This window comes from Manihot esculenta, chromosome 8 (assembly GCF_001659605.2).
Source record: "Manihot esculenta cultivar AM560-2 chromosome 8, M.esculenta_v8, whole genome shotgun sequence".
Lineage (NCBI taxonomy): Eukaryota > Viridiplantae > Streptophyta > Magnoliopsida > Malpighiales > Euphorbiaceae > Manihot > Manihot esculenta.
The window spans coordinates 22,786,830-22,800,831 of record NC_035168.2 but is presented as its reverse complement, the minus strand read 5'-3'; positions in this window follow the sequence as shown (position 1 = coordinate 22,800,831).

Genomic DNA, 14,002 nt, shown 5'->3' with positions numbered 1-14,002 from the left:
TCGGCGGCCGAAACCCCTAAACAGAGCCGAACCTTATAACACTCGGGGGCAAGCTGTGGCAGCCTAAGCCACCATGCAAGAGGTTCGGCGGCCGAATGCTCCTTCGGCTGCCGAACCTGAGTTCTTCAAGAACTCAGCTTCACCCGCAACCTAGCTCCTCCATCCTTTTCACCTCTCTAAACATGCATAACACAACTCCTTAACACACATATACTCAAGTATATGAACAAAGGGGTCCAAAACTAACTTACAACCCCAACAAAACAACAAACATAACACATAGACAAGCTTTCATGCATAACTCATCAAAAACTAAACTTAAACCCTATACATGCAACTCTACCCTTGTCCTCTTTAAAAGCTGGTATAAATCATTAAAACAAGGTAAAAAGCTGCCTTTACCTCCTGAAAACAAGCACCACCTTCCCTTCACCTTCTCCAAACGACCAAACCTCTCCTTTTCCCTTGACAAACCACAAACCAACTCATTAAAACTTTACAAAGTGATAAAAACAAAGCAAGTGACTCATGGAGGACGTGGCCTCACCTCAGGGAGTGAAAGGAACAGAAATCCATCCATTTCACCGACTGGAGGCGCTGAAATAGAGGGCTGGCCGACTCACCTTCGGCTGCCAAACCTGCATGCAAAACCATGCAACGTTCAGGGGCCGAACAGGACCTTCGGAAGCCGAATCTATAACACTTTCGGCGGCCGAACATTTCCTTCGGCGGCCGAACATGGCAAAAGTCCCCATAGTCTTTTCTCTTCAAAACTTAATCCAAAACTCATTCAAAACACATTAAATACTTAAAACAGTTTAGAAATCATTCTCTTACCCTTCTAACAACACTGACATCCTCGAATTCCACCGGACGGTAAGAATTCTGATGCTTGAGCTAGCCGGGTATTACAATCTTCCCCCCTTTAAAAACATTCGTCCTCGAATGTTAAAAACAAACAAGTAAACAAACAAGAACGAAATCTATGCCTGAGCTTTACCACTTCTGCTGCGCTACTCTGATCCTGACTCCTTTCTCCTTTTTCCTCTCATCTCTTTTCTAACTTTCCATTCTACCTTTCACCAGATAATACTCAAATCTAGGTTTTACCTAGGAAAACCACAATCGATCCTTAGTCGCTGTTCTTTCTAGATCACGCCTAACTAGACATACTTCGTCACCATTGACAGGTACTATAAAAGCTCAAGAAGTCATCCTTCGTTTCCCATCACAACTCTGGACCATTCCAGGGTGAGGTACTAAGTCAGATAAAACCCCTTAGCTACCAAGCCTCCATACTAGAAACATCTAGTACATAACATTGGCACTGAGGCTGATTCCCTGACCTGACTGCAAACCTTGCTCACAAGAGCGAAAACCCCCTAGCAACCTTTCCTGAAAAACTATGAGCTTACGGGGCTGACACCAACTTCTAGGCATCCCTATACTCTGTCCTCTCTAAGGACTCACTCTGATCCATTCTAGGCTCTATACTCTGAACTTTCCTACCTTGTCTCTGCAGACTCAGGTAGTACCTCGAGTAGCTAGCCAATCCGCCCTAGATTGACATCACTAGTCAACTCTAGAACCATAAGGTCAGCTGGATTGCATCCACTACTCTCACATGCTCTGAACTGAACCGACAGACTAACTCTGCCACAGATGGATCACACTCGGGTCTACTAACCCAAAGAAAATTCTCTAAGCCCAGAAGTCATCAAACCCACCCTAGTTAAGGCTCACAAACAGAAAGGAAAGCGAAACACTAGGGTCCAAACCAAATAGCATACACATCCAAACACTTACAGTGACCGTACCTGACGTCACCGTGTTCAATGTGATAGCCTCCTATAGAATCAGGGTGAAGATCCAAGCCAAAGCTAACGGAACTTCCCACGGGAATCTATAAAAGAAAAGCCTGGCACTTTTCTCTGCCTCAAAGACCACCTATTCCCAGACTAACTCTATTCTCTTTCTAACCCTCGTCTTTCTTCTTTTCTCTTTCGTGTATTTTAAACTATCTTCTCTTATGATCATTCGTACTACAACTACACGTAACAACCCAAGGTTACCACATTTCATAGCAATTCTCTCTTTACCTTTTCTTTAGTTCACTCATCTCTTAGCTATTCACTTTCCTCAGCATTCCTATAATTCGGTTTTCCTCGATGAATCGCACAACATATAGACAACAGACGACCCAAAAACACAAGCATACCTGGCACCTCTGTGTCAAATGTGGCTGCCTCCTGCTGAACAGCTCGACCAGAAAATGTCCGCTGGGACTGAACTATCCAAGGCGCAACAGGACACTCACGTATCATATGCCCTTCCTGACCACACCTATAACATCCTGTTATCCCTACACGACAGACTCCCTTATGCAACCTTCCACACCTCCCACACCCTTCGCTAAAATGCTTCCACAACCTACCCTTCCTAGTCCTATCCCACTCCTTTTGCTTTGACCTTCTAAGGCCTCTGACTTTTTGCTTACTAATGCTCCCCCATTGCACTCCTTTTGAGGTAGCTGTACTCCAAGTAGAGGGATCATTCTCTCCTATAACTGAAAGTCTGGCATCCTTGGCCTGCCTATCCTCTAAAGATTCGTTGTCCATATTCACCTGCAAACCTATATCTCTTCTTTGCACATCCACTTCCCTCTCTTTCCTATCTCCAGATACTCTTTCTAGATCCATTCCTTCCCTGCTTTCATCAAAAGACCCTTCAGACGGATCTGAATCAATCTGAGGACTAATTCCACTCATCTTAGCTCTTCTGAAAACACAAAACACAAATAGACACACATTAGCACACATATAGTTCATATGACAGACACATGAACATAGAACATATACATGCATATCATCCCTCATGGCATTTCACATCAGCATGGAAAACAAAACTTAACAACCTAATGGACATGATTTTACTTATTGTGCTTTGCCTTGCTATGACTGAAGCAACCTCTTTCCGATGTGGGATCTCTCATCCTTGAACAAACATGCTCACACACTGTACTTTTGAGGAACCTATGCTCTGATACAATCTGTAACACCCCGGAAACCGGTACCTCTCTGTTCATGAGATCCATGAATGCTGCAGGGGCATTAGTCAATCCGAACGGCATCACCAAGAACTCATAATGCCCATATCTGGTCCTGAAAGCTGTCTTAGGCACATCTGCCTCTCTGACTCTCAACTGATGATACCCGGATCTTAGATCTATTTTCGAGAAACAACCTGCTCCAGCTAGCTGGTCAAATAGATCATCAATCCTAGGTAGCGGATACCTATTCTTGATAGTGACTTTGTTCAACTGTCTGTAGTCGATACAAAGTCTGAGGGATCCATCCTTCTTTCTAACAAAGAGCACTGGAGCACCCCAAGGTGAGGTACTAGGGCGGATGAAACCCTTATCTACCAAGTCCTGCAACTGCTCTTTTAACTCTTTTAACTCTGCTGGTGCCATCCTGTAGGGAGGAATAGAGATAGGTCTGGTACCTGGCAGCAATTCAATTTCAAACCCTATCTCCCTATCAGGTGGGAGTCCTGGTAAATCGTCTGGGAACACATCGAGAAACTCTCGGACAACTGGTACTGTGGCTGGTTCCCTATCCTGACTGTCTAGCTCTCTCACATGAGCTAGAAACCCCTGACAACCCCTCCTAAGCAAACGACGAGCCTGAAGGGCTGAAATCATACCTCTGGGTGTACCTCTCCTGTCTCCTCTGAAGACACACTCTGACCCATCCTGGTCTCTGAGACTCACTATCTTCTCTCTACAGTTCAAAGTAGCACTATATGTAGATAACCAATCCATCCCTAGAATGACATCAAAATCCGTCAAATCTAGAACCACAAGGTCAGCTGGAAGGTATCTACCCTCTATAAACACTGGACTGAAATGACAGACTGACACTGCCACTGATGGGTCACATTTAGGTCCACTGACCCAAAGAGGATACTCTAACTCAGAACTGATCAAACCCAATCTCTCTATGGCTCTCGATGCAATAAAGGAATGAGAAGCACCGGGGTCCATCAAAGCATACACATCTGAACACCCAATGATGAGATTACCTGATACCACTGTGTTCGACATGTTAGCCTCCTCATGTGTCACTGTGAAAATCCGTGCTGGGGCTACCGGATTTCCACCTCGGGAACCTGCTGCTGAAGTAGAGGCTGCCCCTCTCCCTCTACCTCTGCCACTACTCTGAGGCATGACTGGAGCTGCTGGCCGAACAACTGGCTGTACCACACTGCCTGAACTCATCTGCTGGGATGGTGCAAAAGTCACCTGAGGACAATTCCGAGCAATATGTCCTTCCTGTCCACAGCGAAAACAAGCTGTAGATCCCAACTGACAAACTCCTCCATGTGGTTTTCCGCATCTTCTGCAGACTGGAGCTGTGCCAGAGCTAGAGCCACTACCGATTCCTAGACCTGACTTCACTTTATTCCAGAACTTATTCTTTGTTCCTTTTGCTCTATCCCATCTCTTGCTGCCTGAAGTGCCTCCACTGGGGGCCTTAGAACCCGAAGCCTGTGCCTTTGACTGTTTCTGAATATTGGCACTAGCTTCCATTTTCCTGGCTGCGTCAACTATGGTGTGGAAACTCTCCTTTTCTGTTGGAAGAATCAAGGAAGCATACCTGGGATGCAATCTCATCGTATATCTCCTTGCCTTCTTCTGATCAGTATCATAGGCTTGACCCACGTACTGAAGCAAATCCAGAAACTTATCTGTGAATTCATCAACACTCATTTCGTCTGTCTGTCTCAACTGTTCAAACTCAATTACTTTCATCTCCCTAGAATTGTCAGGAAAAGCCCACCCTGCAAACTCATTGGCGAACTCTCCCCAAGACATACTGTTCATTCTGGGTTCCACATAGTTCTTAAACCATTCTCTGGCTTTCTTGCATTTCAGTGTAAACCCTGCCATCTCAATGGCTCTACTATCATCAGCTCCCAACTCACTAGTTATCATCCTAACTGATCTGAGGTATTCAAATGGATCATCTCCCGTGTTGTATTTAGGAGCATCCAATTTCAAGTACTCCGTCATTTGTACCTTACCTCCAGATGAGCTAGGTTGATGTCTGTCGACAACAGGGGCTACTGGTTCTGGTGGTGGTACTGATTCATTTGGCTCTGGGTGTGCTGCACTTGGATGGGTAGGGGAAGATGGATACATAGGATATGGTGGATAGTAAGAGGGATAAGGCATATATGGCATGAAAGAAGGATATGGCACAAAACTAGAGTACTCCGACATACCTCCCATCGGATACTCTGGGTAGCCAAAACCTGAGGTCTGAGCACCTCCCTGCGACTCTCCCATACCTTCCTCAAAACTGCCTATACCCATGCTATCATCTCTCGACTGATCAATCTCCATCGCTTCCCTCCTTTCCTCTGATCTTCCTCCCCTCACTGTTCCTCTTCTGCTCTCGTCGACAGACCTTCTAGGGTCTCTTGACGTACCTTCCCTGCTAGATCTCTGTGACCTTGCCCTTGGCAATGCAGGAGGACGAGCAACTGGTCTCTCACTATCTGGGGGGACTCCAGTCAATCGAGCTGATCGACGAGTTCCTCTCATCTTTACTAGCTGGAAACATAACATATAACATAGCACTTTAGCACATAAACAGCACATAGCAATAAGGCACATGCATAACTCATGGCATAAAACAGATAGGACTCAAGACCCTATCCTGGTGGACATGATTTCCTATTGTGCTTGACCACTGCTACCTGGTATGAGCCCGACACTGTCTCTATAGGTCCGATCATGTGAACCTAGGGCTCTGATACCAATCTGTAACGACCCCAAAATGGACCGTCACCGGCGCTAGGATTCAGGTCGGCTTAAGGCCGCCAGAACCCGTAGCAAGCCTGCTATACTCTCTGTGTACCTGTAACACTCATACATGATCATACATTTTTTGTGAAAATAAAAACTCTTTGTTGAGCCAAGGCTTAACCTGTGCATGCACTATCTCTGTACTCTGTACTCTGTACTCTGTACTCTGTACTCTGTACTCTGTACTCTGTACTCTGTACTCTGTCCTCTGTACTCTTGACTAGAGCTTACTCTAGATGGGTTAACTCATACCTGTTAAGCCTGGTTTTTCACATACAGAAAAACATATATACATATCCAGATCATGGACACAACATACATCACTAAGTCAAGCACATGTCTAACTTTAGACACACACAATTATTACATCTTTTAATATTACATGTCCACTCTAGGCTATTACAAATCTCTTTACTCTTTCCGTACTCTGCTGGACTGTCCCTGTACACTGTATACTGAACCTGCAAAATTGGGGTTAAGGGAGTGGGATGAGCTCTATAGCCCAGTGAGTAGAACAGTAAAACATCTCAGTAAAACATGATCTCATGGAATGCGTCATAACACAGACAAGCCACATCAAGCGTAAACCTGTCACCACATAGTCCCAGTAGCTCTGTGCCAGGGCGTAGAATCGAGCACCTGGTCTTCCTATCATATATGTATATGTGTATATAACACCTCTGTACTTACCATTGCCAGGGCGTAGTCAAAGGCTCCTGGTCTTTGCTATACCTGCCAGGGCGTAGTCAAAGGCTCCTGGACTTGCTATACCTGCCAGGGCGTAGTCAAAGGCTCCTGGACTTCCTGTCTGTGACTATGGGATCATTCAGCATTTACCCACATCAACAAATACCAATGCAATGCAACATATTCGTGGATACTAATGCAATCAACCTAAGGCATAATCATGATGCATGAGATATGCGAAAACATTCCATTAGTCATTTAAAAGCATTAAGTTTAATTCCACTCACCTCCGGCTATCTGGACTGACTGACTCTGCAGGCTCTGACACTCTGGAGCAGTACTCACTGCTGCTCTCTCTGGTTCCTCTGATCTGTACCTATACAGATGGACTCATATGAGGGACCAAACAAGCGTATGAATAACTCTAGTAAACTCCCCAAGAATCCCTTGAAACTCACTCTAACAGCCATACAAAGCATGCAAAAGAAAGCTGGACAGAACACTTTCGGCGGCAGGTTTGGCGGCCGAAAGTCCTCTCCAGAGACGAAACTCAAGCACCTTCGGCGGCCGAATCTTAAGCTTCGGCGGCCGAACCCTTTCGGGGGCAAGTTTCGGGGGCCAAAAGGCACTCCAGAGACGAAAGTCTCTAACCTTCGGCGGCACCTTCGGCGGCCGAATCCCCCAAACAGAGCCGAACATTCAAAACTCGCGGGGGTAAGCTGTGGCAGCCTAAGCCACCATGCAAGAGGTTCGGCGGCCGAATGAACCTTCGGCTGCCGAACCTGAGTTCATTTTGAACTCAGCCCCGACGGCAAACAAGCTCCTCCATCCCTTCAATCTCTCAAACCATGCGACTTCAACTCCTCAACACACATATACTCATGTATATGTACAAAGGGGTCCAAAACTACCTAAACACCCCAACAAAACACATCAAACATAACACATAATCATGCTTACAAGCTAAACCATCAAAAACACCCTTTGTTACCTAAGCATGCATCTCTACCCAAACCTTCATAAAACTTCTGTACAACAGTAAAACATGTTCAAGATCTTCACTTCCCTCCTGTAAACACGAAGATGAACGATCTGAACAAAGAAAAGAGATCAACTTCTCGTCAAACTCATAAACACTCAAACCTAAGCTTTTTCACTTCCACACCTTCAAAAACTTTTGAAAACCAACACACACTCTGCATGAGCTGGGCTTGCAAATAAAGCATGGGAGACGTGGCCAATCTTCTGGACAGGGTTTGGAGCCAACACCTGTCCAAAGTGCTGACTAAGGAATGCTCAATAGTTGGCTAACCAACTCAGCTTCGGCTGCCGAATCGCATGCAAAACCATGCAACATTCGGGGGCCGAACCTGACCTGCGGGAGCCGAACATTGGGCACTTTCGGCGGCCGAACTTGGCAAAAGTCTCCATAGCCTTTTCTCTTTCAACCTCACACCAACTCAAATCAATTCAACTCAAACCTTACAATACATCAGAACACTGGAGGAAACCATAACTCCTACCTTTCTAGAGACCTCCGACATCCCGGACTCCACCGGAAAGTAGAAGTCCGATGCCGGTCTCCAGCCGGGTATTACAAACGAGCCCATCTATAACATAATTACGAAAAGGGTTAAGACTAATGAGTTAAACCCTACTTACTTCTGGCACTAATGTTTAGGACATGTGAATGAGAAACGCATATCAAGACTCCATAAAGATGAGATTTTTGGATCATTTGATTTAGAATCATATGACACATGCGAACCTTGTCTACGTGGTAAGATGACTAAAAGCCCATTCTACAAGAAAGGCAAAAGGACAATTGAGTTATTAGACCTAATTCATACTGACGTATGTAGACCATTAAGCTCATCTGCTAGAGGTGGTTTTAGCTATTTCATAACATTCACGGATGACTTTAGTCGATATGGCCATGTCTATATGATGAAGCACAAATCTGAGACTTTTAAAAAATCAAAGAGTTTCAAAATAAAGTGCAAAACCAACTTGACAAAAGTATAAAAGCCATTCGATCCGATTGAGGTGGCGAATACTTAAGCCAAGAGTTTGACAATCATCTAAAAGAGTGTGGAATATTTTCACAACTTACCCCTTCAGGAACACCTCAATGGAATGGTGTGTCCAAAATGAGAAATCGAACTCTATTAGACATGGTTCAATCAATGATGAATCAAGCTAATCTTCCAACTTCCTTCTGGGGTTTCGCCCTTGAAACAATTGTATTCTTGCTAAACAGAACTCCAACTAAAGTAGTTGAGAAGACACCATATGAAATATGGATCGGGAAAAAGCCCAACATGTCTTTTGTGAAGATTTGAGGTTGCGAAACTCATGTTAAGAAATTAACATCGGATAAGCTATCCGCCAAAACTTCAAGGTGCTTGTTTATGGGGTATCCTAAAGAAACTAAAAGATACTATTTCTACAATCCCGAAGAGAATAAAGTGTTTATTGCTCTAAAAGTTATTTTTCTAGAAAGATAATTTATTCTCAAGAAAAACAGCGGGAGTAGTATACAACAAGTTTGGAAACGGAAATGAAATCAGATTTACAACAAGTTAAGGAGCCCGAGCCCATTACACAAGACCTAAGAAGGTCCAATAGGATTTGTCACGAGCCCATGAGATATAATTTTCTTATGACTAATGATAAACCTGTAGACTTAGTGGACCAAAATGGTCCGATTACCTACCTAAAGGCTATTAAGAGTCCTAACTCAAAAAAATGGCTTGAAGCCATGAAATCTAAGATGCAATCAATGTACGATAACCAAGTATGGACTTTGGTTGATCCAGCTAAAAGTGTTAAGGTAATTGAATGCAAATAGATTTATAAACTCAAGGCTGATACTACCTTCAAAGGTAGACTAGTGGCAAAAGGTTTCAAGCAAACTCATGGTGTAGACTATGATGAAACTTTTTCACCAGTAGTCATGCTCAAATTCATTACGATGCTGCTTGCCATAGTTGCATATCATGACTATGAGATATGGCAAATGGATTTCAAAACGGCTTTCCTTAATAGAAACCTCCTTGAGGATGTGTCTATGACACAACCTAAGGGTTTTGTTGATTCAAAGAATCCTAACAAGGTTTGCAAGCTTCAAAGATCCATTTATGGATTGAAGCAAGCATCCTGAAGTTGGAATCTTCATTTTGATGAAGGAGTAATAGAGTTTGACTTTCTCAAGAATGAAGATGAGCCTTGTGTGTACAAGAAGGCTAGTGGGAGCATTATGGTGTTTCTAGTCTTACATGTAGACGACATCTTGATCATTAGAAATGACATCCCAACATTGCAAAGTGTTAAGCAATGGTTAGGGAAATGTTTCTCAATGAAAGACTTAGGAGAAGCCAAGAATATATTGGGTACAAAGATCTATAGAGATAGATCGCGTTGGCTCTTGGGACTAAGTCAAGAAAATTACATAAATAAAGTACTGAAGATATTCAGTATCCTAGACTCCAAGAAAGGATATATACCTTTATCACAGGGAATAACTCTTAGTAAAGGAGATTGTCCCTCTACTAGAGAGGATAGGGAATATATGAGTAAGATTCCATATGCATCTACTATTGGATCTCTCATGTATGCCATGTTATGTACTCACTTGATGTCGCACATGCATTAAGTATCACAAGTAGATATCAACAAGATCTAGGTGTAAAACACTGGATTGCTATTAAAGGGATCCTAAAGTACTTACGAAGGACTAAATATTTTTTCTTAGTGTATAGTGGTCAGAAAGAGCTCATCATAAAAGGTTATGCTGATGCTGCTTTCCAAACTAGCGTAGAAGACTCTAGATTGCAAAGTGGTTATGTATTTTATTTGAATGGAGATGCTGTAAGCGGGAAGAGCTCAAAGTAAGAAATTATCATTGATTCTACTATAGAGTTTGAGTATATTACAGCTTGTGAAGCCGCTAAGGAGGCTATTTGGATTAGAAAGTTCATTAAAGGATTAGGAGTTGTCCCAAGCATCCTAGATCCATTAGAACTATTCTATGATAGCGGGGCCATTGCACAGGCTAAGGAGCCCTGGTCACACCACTAATCCAAACATATACTCAGAAGGTACCATCTTATCCGAGAGATCGTCGGAGAAGGGATCATCAAGATAAGCAATATTGCAAGTCGAGACAATGTAGTTGATCCTCTAACTAAGCAGTTAGCTAGAAACAAGCATGAGGGACATGTTAGATCATTCGGGCTTCGAGCAATGCCTGATTGGAACTAGTTCTAATGGGAGATTGTTAGTGTAAGCCCAGTCCTATATACATTGTAAATACCTTTTATCTACAATAAATAAAGATGAGGTATTTGTTTTATCACTTTATTTATTACTATGTATATTAAATTGATAAAATATCCTTAAATGTTGGATTTATTCAAGTTATCAAGTGTAAGGCACTTGGTAGTAAAATCTTGGAACTTTAAAGAACAACATTCTAAATTTTCCTAGTTAATCATTGTCATGGGAGTGACATCAAACTAAGGCTAGTATGATCTCTATGAGATGATCATGTTTTACTGGTCATAAGATATTAGACATCAATCAGAGAATATAAATACAAGTTAAGAATATTGTATTTGAAAATGATCCACTTACGAGAATACTACATGGTTGAAAGTCATAAGTGTCTCTCTAGTGATACTTGTACTAGAAGTCCTTAGACTGGAAATCTCTATGGATCCTGGTATGCTTTGACTTACACCTAACGCACCCGTAAATAGATTGCCAAGTACGGGTATGATTGGGTATGCCACGATTCATGCTAAGCAACATGAGAGAAATAAAGGGATTGCCTCTCTCGAAGAAAGAGAAAATATCATCGGCCACTTAACTAGTGAAACTAAGAAAAGTGTGGTCACACCTAAGTTGTACGATAAGAGTTATCATTAATTTGATTAATTCAGTATCACTAATAAGTCAAGGAAAATGATTTAGCAATGAGTAAGGATGATTTATTCCATGCCTTATGTAAATCATGATATCTTATGATAAAAGATTGTACTAGTTCACTAGTAGGGTGATTTTCTGAGCAAATTCATAACTATTCAATTTGGGTAATTATTATATCTTGCTAGAGACCAATTATAATTTATGGACCTTAAAAATCCATTGTCAACATTGAATAGTTCTACAAGATCGCACACGATGAAATTTGGATAAAGGATACTTTGGTCTTTTCTTATCGAGCCATTAATAAGTGTTTTGTTTAAAACATTATCAATGGGCTCATGTGAATTTTGGCACACATTTCTAGGCCCACTTAATGTGGCTTAAGGTATGATATAATTAGTTAATTAAAAGGTTTAATTAATTAGTTAAAAAAGAGAGAGAGTCCTAATAGGATTAGGACTTGTTTTAAGAAAGTTTATTTTGAATTAAATGCCAATATCTAATTGGATTTGAATTTAAATTAAATAAAACTTTGTCTCCATGTTTTTTACTTCCTTAGCCAAATTAGAATGGCAAAAATAGGAAAAAAAACCCTAATAAGACTCTCAAGATGCGGTCATATATAAGTGAGAAAATATGAGAGAAACTGAACTTCTTTCACCTCCTCTTTTTGGCTGTTCTCTTAAAGAAAAAAAAAAAAAGAAAGAGATCTCTCTCCTACTTGCTCTTAAATTTTTTGACACTAAATACTTCAAGGATTGAAAGAGATCAGATATCCAATTCTCTATGTAATACCCGGCTAGACTCCAGTATTGGAATTCCCACTTTCCGGTGGAATCTCGGATGTCGAAACCCTCTAGAATGGTAAAATATGGTTTTCTAAAGTATTTTTATGTGTTTTTATAGTTTTAATAAAGAAAGAAATTGAGTTTTGAAAGAAAAGACCAAGGAAGGTGTAATACCCGGCTAGAATCCGGCACCGGAATTCCTGTCGTCCGATGGAATCCGGGGTGTCGGAATTCTATAGGAGGGTAGGATTTATATTTTACTACATGTTATGATGTGTGTTAATGTGTGTTTGAAAGTCAAATGGAATTCAGTTTTGAGCTGAAATGACCCAAGGCAGATGAGCCAAGTTCGGCCGCCGAAGGTAAGTTCGGCCGCCGAAAGTGCCCAATGATTCGGCTTCCGAAGCTCAGATTCGGCCCCCGAACGTTGCATGGTTTTGCATGCGAGTCGGCAGCCGAAGCTGAGTTGGCCAGCCAGCTCTTGAGCATTTCCTTAGTCAGCATGGTGGACAGGTGTTGGCTCCAAACCCTGTCCAGAAACTTGGCCACGTCTCCCATGCTTTATGTGCTCAGTTTGAGCAGCTCATGCAAGAGTGAGCTAGTGTGTAAAAGATAGTGAAAGTGTTGACAAAAAACCTAGGTTGTGAGAGTTTGGGAGTTTGAAGAGCGTTGGTTCATTTCCCTTTGTTCAGAGTGTTTAGCTTCTTCTTACAGGAGGTAAGTGGTGCTCTTGCACCTGTTTATATGTTTTCTGAAGGTTTTATAGGAGTTATGAAGAGAGAGGCATGTTTGGTGGTTTTGATGCTTTATGTCTGTATATATGTTTATGTGTTATGTTTGATTTGTTGTTTGGGGTTATTAGATAGTTTTGGACCCCTGTGAACATATACTTGCGTATATGTGTGTGGAATAGTTAAAGTATGCATGTTTGGAGATGTTGAAGGGAAGGAGGAGCTTGGTTTGCCGTCGGGCTGAGTTCTGGATGAACTCAGGTTCGGCAGCCGAAGGATCCTTCGGCCACCGAACCTCTTGTATGGTGGCTTAGGCTGCCACAGCTTGCCCCCGCGATCTTTGCATGTTCGGCTCTGTTTGGGGACTTCGGCCGCCGAAGGTGCCGCCGAAGGTGCTTGAGTTTCGTCTCTGGAGAGGACTTTCGGCCGCCGAACCTGCCGCCGAAAGTGTTCTGTCCAGTCTTCTTTTGCATGCTTTGCATGGATAGTTGAGTGAGGTTAAGGGGATTCTTGGGGAGTTTAATAGAGTGAGTTTCATAAGCTAGTTTGGTCCCTCATTTGAGTTTATCTGTACCTATACAGACCAGAGGAACCAGAGAGAGCAGCAGTGAGTTCTGCTCCAGCGTTTTACAGAGCCTGCAGAGTCAGTCAGTCCAGTTAGCCAGAGGTGAGTGGAACTAAACTTAACTCTTTTAATTGACTAATGGAATGTTTTAGCATATCTCATGCATCATGATTATGCCATAGGTTGATTGCATTAGTAGCCACGAATATGTTGCATTGCATAGTTATTTGTTGATGTGGGTGAATGCTGAATGATCCAATAGTCTCAGACAGGAAGTCCAGGAGCCTTTGACTACGCCCTGGCAGGTATAGAAAGACCAGGAGCCTTTGACTACGCCCTGGCAGGTATAGTCAAGACCAGGAGCCTTTGACTACGCCCTGGCAATGGTAAGTACAGAGGTGTTATATACACATATACATATATGACAGGA